Source organism: Capricornis sumatraensis, chromosome 7 (assembly GCF_032405125.1).
Source record: "Capricornis sumatraensis isolate serow.1 chromosome 7, serow.2, whole genome shotgun sequence".
NCBI lineage: Eukaryota > Metazoa > Chordata > Mammalia > Artiodactyla > Bovidae > Capricornis > Capricornis sumatraensis.
Window position 1 is genome coordinate 23,908,308 of NC_091075.1, and position 10,221 is coordinate 23,918,528.

Below are 10,221 nucleotides of genomic sequence, written 5' to 3' on the forward strand. Positions count from 1 at the left end.
ATAAAAAAAAGAAACCTTCCCTTTTTACATTCCTCACACATGTATAGAGCTGTGCTTGAAAATACAAGATGCACTTTCTGTTTTTCTTTGAATGCACTCATATATATATTTGCTTTAATTAGTCAGAACTTTTGGATTGCAAGTGACAAAATCTTAAATTAATTGAAGAAAATCAGCTGATGAAATATTGACTGAAATAATCATGATGAACAGAGAAATAAATGACTTTCCAAAAGGAGAACCAGACTCAGCTGTGATATAGCCTTTGTCTACCCACAGCCTCATATTTGAATATTGGCTTTTATTCGGGACCATCTTTTTCATAGAGCAAGGAACTTGGCCATAGAAAGCATTTGGACTTATTCCATATGTCTCCATAAACAAAGAGAAAGAGGCCCTTCACCACCAGCTCTCATTATAAACGATGTAAGGAATGACTTATATTAGATTGGATTGGTCACATACACTTTCTTGAATCAGTCATAGACAGATGAGATACTATTGGTTTAGTCTTAATCATAGCTTTACCCTTATAGTGAGGAGAGAAAATCTGTTACCAAAAGGAGAACTGGGACAGGGAGAAGCAGACATGTTAGTGTGTACTAACTCCACACTTCAGCAGATGTAAAGCTGGCGTGGACCATTCACTGCAATCTGCAGCATATTTAAGATCCTGGTAAAGACCCATAAGGGTAAGAATCTTATACAAAGTGACCTGTTAATAATTGTTCTACAGTAAATTTGTAGGTGTTTCTTGAAAATGAATGAATGAATTAATGAATAAGAGTTAAAGTAGGGTAAAAGAGTATTAACAGAGTGATTTCCAATTTAACAATTTGAATGAAAAATCTTTTGAAGAGTTTTATCACTATGTGAATTTTAAAAAAATGAGAAAGCATAATCTAAGTTTTCAGACCTGTAAATTTGGAAATTTTGTCAGAAAAAATCTGACTTGAGTATACGCAAGCTGCCCTTTTATTTCTTCTTATACACTACTTTGCAGATTATTATTCGAAGATCTTTATTCTTTAAACATAACACAGGAAAAAGAAACATGACCAGCATAAAATTTTATTTGCAAAATACTTCTGAATTTTTCTCCCACATAAATCATGCATTAAGCTTATGATCTCTCTGATAATTCTTTAACCACAAGTATATATGAAGTGAGTGGTATATAGGTTGCTAGAATAGTAAGCATGAGCTGACTCTAAAGGTCTCATCTTATTATTCCATGAGGCTTTTTTGGGCTCCAAAATCACTGTAGATGGTGACTGCAGCCATGAAATTAAAAGATGCTTACTCCTTGGAAGGAAAGTTATGACCAACCTAGATAGTATATTCAAAAGCAGAGACATTACTTTGCCGACTAAGGTCCGTCTAGTCAAGGCTATGGTTTTTCCTGTGGTCATGTATGGATGTGAGAGTTGGACTGTGAAGAAGGCTGAGTGCCGAAGAATTGATGCTTTTGAACTGTGGTGTTGGAGAAGACTCTTGAGAGTCCCTTGGACTGCAAGGAGATCCAACCAGTCCATTCTGAAGGAGATCAGCCCTGGGATTTCTTTGGAAGGAATGATGCTAAAGCTGAAGCTCCAGTACTTTGGCCACCTCATGCAAAGAGTTGACTCATTGGAAAAGACTCTGATGCTGGGAGGGATTGGGGGCAGGAGGAGAAGGGGATGACCCAGGATGAGATGGCTGGATGGCATCACGGACTCGATGGACGTGAGTCTGAGTGAACTCCAGGAGATGGTGATGGACAGGGAGGCCTGGCGTGCTGCGATTCATGGGGTTGCAAAGAGTCATACACGACTGAGCGACTGAACTGAACTGAACTTCCAAACAAAGTTATGCACTAAAATAACTATCAATTATGCAAACAATTGTCTGTCATGGCTAAAGATATAGAGGATTAATGATAGTGATGCAGAAGACACAGTATTTAACCTGAATGTGATGATAATCTGGATGGTGAAGCATGGTAGATCTGAAGCAAAATCACTTCACAAAAAGAGAACCTGAAGATGACGTTTTGATCAAAATTCTCGTATTTTACAAGTAAAAGAGCTGCAAATTTCTGTAAAGGAAAACATGACATAAGAAGCCAAATGTAGTCATGTAAAAATATAATTACTTAGAGTCAGAGGGCCAAATTAAGTGAGATGTTAGAAATTAAAATTTCAAGTAAATGCTGAAACCACTTACCACACCACACCCACGTTGAGATTTTGAGTTTGTTTTGCTTGTAGACAAGACACAAAGCTCTCTTTATGAAAAGTATAATACTCTTGAAGCACATAAGCATGTAAAAAGACAAGCCCAAGGCAAATATAATGCACATAAGTTGTGAGAAACCTCAACATAAGTAAAATATCATGCAAACAAATTAGTTGCAAGCAGTTTACATGTTTATTACAAGTTTCCAAAATGCTATATCCTTATCTCTCTAAATAAGAGCTCAAAGATCAAGGAAAGAAGAGAGGGAGAGAAATTGTTAGAGTTAACAATATTATGATCATTTTTAATGACCACATTTCACCTGAAAAAGGCTTTCCCAGGTGGCACTAGCGGTAAGGATCTGCCTGCCAATGCAGAAGACCTAAGAGACACAAGTTTGATCCCTGGGTCAGAAAGATCCGCTGCAGGAGGGCATGGCAACCCACTCCAGTATTCCTGCAGAATACTGTGGAATTCTGTAGAATCCCATGGACAGGGGAACCTGGCAGGCTAGGGTCAAAATGGTTGCAGATAGTCAGACAAGACTGAAGTGATCTTAGAAGAATCAGTTTTTACTTTAAGATATTGTAGTGATAAACTCCTGAGTTTCAGCAGATCTCTTGAATCCCTATTCTAGACACCATTTCTTTCACTAACTTTTAGCTAAATATAGTTGTCCACTGATTGTCAATAGCTATCAGTCAGACAAGTAGCACACCCAGCTGACTTTTGCCAAGGCACAAATCTTCAAGGCATTTCATGCAGGCCCCTCTTATGGTCTGATGACCCACAAGGGACTGGGGAGATATTTTGCTAGATTATATAATTTCTTTAACTAAATTCATTCAAATTCTATAACTCCAATCTTCCCTGAATCTTAGCAGCTGTTGCTGCTGCTGCTAAGTCACTTCAGTCGTGTCCGACTCTGTGAGACTCCATAGACGGCAGCCCACCAGGCTCCCCCATCCCTGGGATTCTCCAGGCAAGAACACTGGAGTGGGTTGCCATTTCCTTCTCCAGTGCATGAAAGTGAAAAGTGAAAGTGAAGTTGCTCAGTCGTGTCTGACTCTTCACGACCCCATGGACTGCAGTCTACCAGGCTCCTCTGTCCATGGGATTTTCCAGGCAAGAGTACTGGAGTGGGGTGCCATTGCCTTCACATAAATCCAGTGGCTCCAGCAGTCAATTACAAATGTATATATTTTAATAATAAAAACTGAAGTGTATTTCACACTGACAATGTGACAGGCATTATTTGAAGTGTTAAACATGCTTAAGCATCGTATCATAAATAAGAGCTTGACTTTTGAAGTCAGAACGCCTGAGTTCAAATAATTCTGCCACTAGCCGACTTGCAGGTGGTCTTGGAGATAAGTTACTTCATTCATTAAATGGGATTAATACTAGAAACATTTGTCATAAAAATTAAATGAGTTAATACATCTAAAGAACTTTGACTACTCCTTGGCCTCTAGTAAGTACTATATAAGCATGCTAATTAAAATTTCAATTTTAAACAATTTTAAGTTCTGGCATTTTACCCCTCTTAAAGATGAGAAAACTGAGATACATATAGTCTAAAAACTTGATCAAAGTTACACAGCTGGTAAGTGGTAAAGCCAACTTCTCTAAATTTCATATGTGTGTGTGAGCACACACACAGGTGTGTGGTCTCAAAAGTGAGAGGAATAAAATAAATGATATTTTTAAATGGTTGAGAATTTTCTAAATATTTTGAAAAATGTTAAATTAGACTTCTACTTAACTAGATGTCCACTAGACAGAAAGTTAAACACAAACAAACCAACAAATATAGTTAAACTACTGAAAATCAAAGCTAGAGGAAATAATATTAAAAGAATATAAAGAAAAATGACACACATATGTAGGATAATAATAAGAAGAATAACCACTGACATCATCAGAGACAATTCAAATGAGATAAAGGACAAGAAAATATACACAAATTGTCTAAAAAAGTCTATTAAGAATTTTATATTCAGTGAAAATATCTTTCAAATTAGAAGACAAAATATATACATTTTCAGGCAAAAAAGCTGAAAGGATGAATGACAGAAATTTTCTGTTCAAGAAACATTAAAGAACACTCTTCACACTAAAGAAACATGATACCATATGAAAACCAAAAGGAAAAGAACAGGAAGAAAGGGCACTAAAAATGGAAATTTGTGGATAAATATAGTTTTTTCCTTTATTTTGTAATTTAAAACACGCAGCTATTTGAAGTAATATAATAATAATGTAATACTTTTATCAAAAGAAGGAGGAAAATGGAAGAAAAAATAAAATAGAAAAAGTCATGAAATGGTATAATATCAGTCATATCAAAACTGAATGAACTAATCATTCCAAATTATAGACAGAGATTGCCCCACTTTATTTTTTAAAAAAGGACATCAAAACAATTTGCTACCTATAAAACATGGGTTTAACTTTAAAAACAGGACAAGTGATATACAATGTAAACACTAATTCTAAAAAACCCAAAGTGACCATATTAATGTCAGATGAACTGTATACTATAATACAGTGTTTTATAAAATCATACAAAGATGAGAGAACTTTCATAATGATGAAAAGGTCATTTAATCAAGAAGACATAAATTCCAAAATGTGGACACACTTTTTACATCAACAGTAACCAATTGATAGTGAATTCAGGTGGATCTGGTGCACTCGGTGGATCGGTGTCACAGCTGAGAAATCCTGAATTAATGAAACTTCAGTCTTTCATAACGGTCAGCAAAGAAAACTGCCCCTTCTTTGTCCAAAGAGGGATGTTATTTCTATTATACTGAAAGGACAACAAACTCTGCCCTCTGCTCTCTTTATAGAAATATCCTTGAAAATATAGGCCTAGATGTCCAAAAATGTATGATTGACCCATGGATAGAGTATCTCCCAACAATAAGTGTAGAAACAGATATGAATCCACTGACAATGCTGTCTCTTGTATTTCACTGTATGTAAGTGACATTTTCATTGTGAAATATGATAAGGTCACTTCCAAAAGACACAATAGTTTTGTGTCTTTCTAAACTACGATGGGGGATCGTTACTGCAACACGAAAATTTAAAATGTCTATTGAGACGCATTGCATTATATTTTGGGGGTCTATTGGCTACTTGGGGGAATAGCTGAGAAAAGAGTTTGCATTTAAAATAAACACTCCATGAGAACTCACTGAGTGCAAAAAGCAACATTGCCGCAGGTCCCTATGTAGATCGGGTTCCAGTATTCGACTCTGCAGCTGGGATCACAGCAGTATAGAAATCCAAGCAGCCTCCAGTGGAGAACTGAGCCAAAACTTTCTCAAAGTTATCAGAGGGAAAAATAGAGATGCTGAAACACATGGGTGTTTTGGCAAATGATTCATATTCATTAATTTAACAGACATTTGTCAATTTGTGACAGACACGAATATAGGTGCCAGATACACAACTGAGTTAGCCCCTTTGTCTTCGAAAATTAAGTATTTTAGAAGAAAGAGATAGGCAATATACAAATAAACTGACAGCTTAATTTCCTATAGTATAATCCTTGAGGATGCCCGTCATACCTGGATAACAGTCTTGGTGCTGAGCATGTACCACATGGCCAGTGGTTCATGATCACGGTGGCCAGGGAGGAGCACAGAGCAAAGGAGAACAGTAACCACAGCCCCTTCCATTCACGTGCCCTGCAGGGAGCAGACGCTCGGCTGGTCACTTCCCCAGGGCTCCGGTTCTTGGGATTCAGGGGCTGCTTCCTCTTGTGAGCTCTAGTATCATCTGCCTCACCTTTGACTCTCAGTTGAGCTGTCGATCCATTATTCTTGCCTCTTAAAAAGCTCATGTTAAACTGTACATCAAAATACTGCTAGCTAAGTCGCTTCAGTCGTGTCCGACTCTGTGTGACCCCATGGACGACTCCTCCATCCCTGGGATTCTCCAGGCAAGAACACTGGAGTGGGTTGCCATTTCCTTCTCCAATGCATGAAAGTAAAAAGTGAAGGTGAAGTTGATCAGTCATGTCTGACTCTTAGCGACCCCATGGACTGCAGCCTACCAGGCTCCTCCATCCATGGGATTTTCCAGGCAAGAGTACTGGAGTGGGGTGCCATTGCCTTCTCCAAATTCCTTTATTAATGGGTCAATATTTTTTAAAATCTCTCTAATACATAAGATACTGCAAGAGGAAATCTAATTGAATGCAAGGAAAAGTAATCCTCAGGATTTACTAAGTGATAGTAAGGGGCCCCTGGCTACTGCCATTACAAAAGCATGATTTTCCTGGAGAAACCTGGGAGAGAAAATGTTAGACTTTTTTAATAGATAAAGGAGAAGGATTATCATATTGTCTTTCTCTAGTCATTCAAAAGTAGCCTAATGTCTTTACATCTCTTTTGAACAGCTCATTTTTTCTATGACTACTAGTTAAAACAGTATCTAGCCTTCTGTCCACATAATTGTATTACATGAAAAACTGAGATTCAATACTTTAAATTCCATAGTCATTGGACTAGAAAAATTATTAATAAGAAAACCGATCTCTGCATCCATCTGTGAAAAAAATCTCAGGTAATGTTGCTATGTCAGTGAAAGTCCAGAAGCAGAGTACTCAAATTAACACAGGAATGATAAATCAATTTTTAGTTGCACCCAATTTCTTCGCAGATTAATGCATAATTAACTTCATTTGATGTGCTAAGGTGAATCCATCTCAGTTACGATGTCTTATATAATATGACCCTTACACACTTGTCCTTGAATAGACCAACTTGGACAATAGGCAGAAAACATCCCAATGTCATTGTTTATCTCAAACATGGAGTATTTTCTCTCTATATAGATACAACTGGGAAGCTTAGAAGACACATTGAGGAAAAATCTTCAAGAACAGAATAAGGATCCAAAATGCTTGTGAACTGTACACAAGAAAAAAAGAGAAAAAGGAAGGAAGGAAAGAAAGAAACGAGAGGGAGGCAGGGAGAGAAGAGCAGAAGGGAGGAGGGAAAAGAGAAAAAGAAAAGAGAGAGAGGAAGGCACTGAGGGAGGAGGATGGGAAGGAAGAGAAGGATGCTTCCAGTTCACATCTAGGATTTCTGTGAAAATGACCTAAGAATGGTCTCTGGTAACGCGAATTCTTTAACATCACATGTGTTACATATGATCTAATATGTTAGGTCTGTCCTTGGTCACTGATGAAGAGAGAAAATAAAACACATCAATCTTATTAGAACGAAAATAAAGCTGAAATAGTCTACACTATTTCTCTGAGCCATTAAACATTTTAAAAAATATTCTGATTACAGATTTAATAAAAATTTATCTTCAGAAACTGATGATTTGTAAACAGTTTCTTGCCATTGAGAATAAAACATTGAAAACATAATACCTCTTTGGATATATTTGTACAGAATTCTGAGCTTAAAATATATATATATCCTTCTCAGTAACTAGCTGGGGGGAGAAACAATGCCACTGATTTTTCTCCAAACATCCACATATCATTCCCCACTCCTGGACCTAGAAGTAGTTTTTATAACCTTGAAAAACAATGTCAGAAGCATCTTCTGTTGGCTTTAAAGGCTGCTCATGTGAAGGGGATTAGAAGAGTTGTGGGGAAAAGCAGGGCTGGAATGTGTTTCAAAAGCTGCCACTGTTACACATGAGTCATTCTCTGGGCTCCTCAAGCTGGGGCAAGTTTCGTGCAGGCAGGGCTCAGCCTTGAAGGGTTTACAAAATAAAGATAAATAAAATAAATCCATTGCTGCAGACTAGACTCTATTTCAGAGAAAGAAAGAAAAAAAATCCTTTCATGTCTTTGTGTCAGCTGTGTTGAGAAAATAATTTCTTAAATGTGTATTTTAAGTGATCATGGATGATTTGTCTATGAAGAAAGGTAATAATTATTTTCATGACAAACATTCACTGAGTTTTCTCTAAAGCAGCAGCTGCTAGTAACACAGTGGAAATGCTGATAAAAGTCAAGGTGGAACTCCCTTTATCCATTTTCGCTTGGGACTAAACAGGACAGTTCATGTTGTGCCTGGGGCAGAATCTTTGTAGTCAGCGGCCATTTGCTCCCCGCCCTCAACATATTACAGGATTCTGTCCAGGAAAAGTAAACACGAGGATTAGCATCCTTACCAAGGCAGCTGTGGCTCTCCCACCATTGCCCCCTGCCCCACCTCTGCTCCCCTCTGTCCCCCAACTCCCTGACAGTCTTCCTTTCACGTGTATTATGGGGATTGAAGGGGAAAATGAAAATCACGTTGCCTCTGAGACTTACGATCTTCTAGTGCCATCTATTGCCACTTCTGTTTCTGATTCTCACAGCCAGGTTTTTAACGTCTAAGCTGAAACTCCAATACTTTGGCCACCTGATGCGGAGAGCTAACTCATTTGAAAAGACCTCGATTGCTGGGGAAAATTGAGGGCAGGAGGAGAAGGGGACGACAGAGGATGAGATGGCTGGATGGCATCACCGACTCAATGGACATGGGTTTGGGTGGACTCCGGGAGTTGGTGATGGACAGAGAGGCCTGGTGTGCTGTGATTCATGGGGTCGGAAAGAGTCGGACACAACTAAGCAACTGAACTGAACTGAAGCAAAGCAGGACTTTTTTTTTTCTGCTAAATAAAATGAGGAAGACAAGACCCATTTACAATCTAGGTTTACAGTGGAACTAAAACAAGGTAATCCCAATTCTGTTCTATTTCTGAAAACTCCTCCCTTTAGATCTGAGTGATCAGGCTGATTATCTCAATTCTTTACTCTGAAAGAATCAATCATATTTAATGGTTTCATCAATATTGGTTCTACCCAGATAGCTAAAAATATTGGTGGAGGGAAAATACCAAAACTGTACTTCCTTATTTTTCAATTAAAAATTGAATTTTTAATTGGCAGATGAATCTACAGATGAATGGATAGAGAAGTTGTGGTACATATACACAATGAAATATTACTCAGTGATAAAGAGGAACACATTTGAGTCAGTTCTAAAGAGGTGGATGAACCTAGAACCTATTATACAAAGTGAAGTAAGTCAGAAAAAAAAAAAGAAATATCATATTCTAATGCATGTATATGGAATCTAGAAAAATGGTAGTGAAGAATTTATTTACAGGGCAGCAATGGAAAAAGCAGAGAAAGCGATGGCACCCCCACTCCAGTACTCTTGCCTGGAAAATCCCCTGGATAGACGAGCCTGGTGGGCTGCAGTCCATGGGGTCGCGAAGAGTCGGACACGACTGAGCAACTTCACTTTCACTTTTCACTTTCAAGCATTGGAGAAGGAAATGGCAACCCACTCCAGTGTTCTTGCCTGGAGAATCCCAGGGACGGGGGAGCCTGGTGGGCTGCCCTCTATGGGGTCGCACAGAGTCGGACACGGCTGAAGCGACTTAGCAGCAGCAGCAGCAGCAGCAGTGGAGAAAGAGACATAGAGAATAGACTCATGGACATGGTGAGAGGGGAGGAGAGTGTGAGAAGTATGGAAAGAATAACATGGAAACTTACACTACCATATGTAAAACAGATAGCCAATGGGAGTTTGCTGTATGGCTCAGGAAACTCAAACAGGGTCTCTGTATCAACCTAGAGGAGTGAGATGGGGAGGGAGATAGGAGGCAGGTTCAAAAAAGAGGGGATAAATGTATACCTGTGGCTGATTCATGCTGAGCTTTGACAGAAAACGACAAAATCCTGTAAAGCAATTATCCTTCAGTTAAAAAAAAAAAAGAATAAATAAATTCTTTTAAAAATTGAATTTTTATCCAATATTGCCTAAAATTCTATAGCAGATAAATCTCTCTCTCCCATCTTGCCTATAGAGGTTTGGCTAGCACTAGTATTTTGTTTATATGAACAATGAGAAAAGTAAAAATGAACAACTATCTGATGCTTTGTTACAAGTGATAATTCTGTTGGGTAGAACTAATGTGACAAAATTTTCTATGCTGAATTATAAGATCACTTCACTTGCATAGAAACAG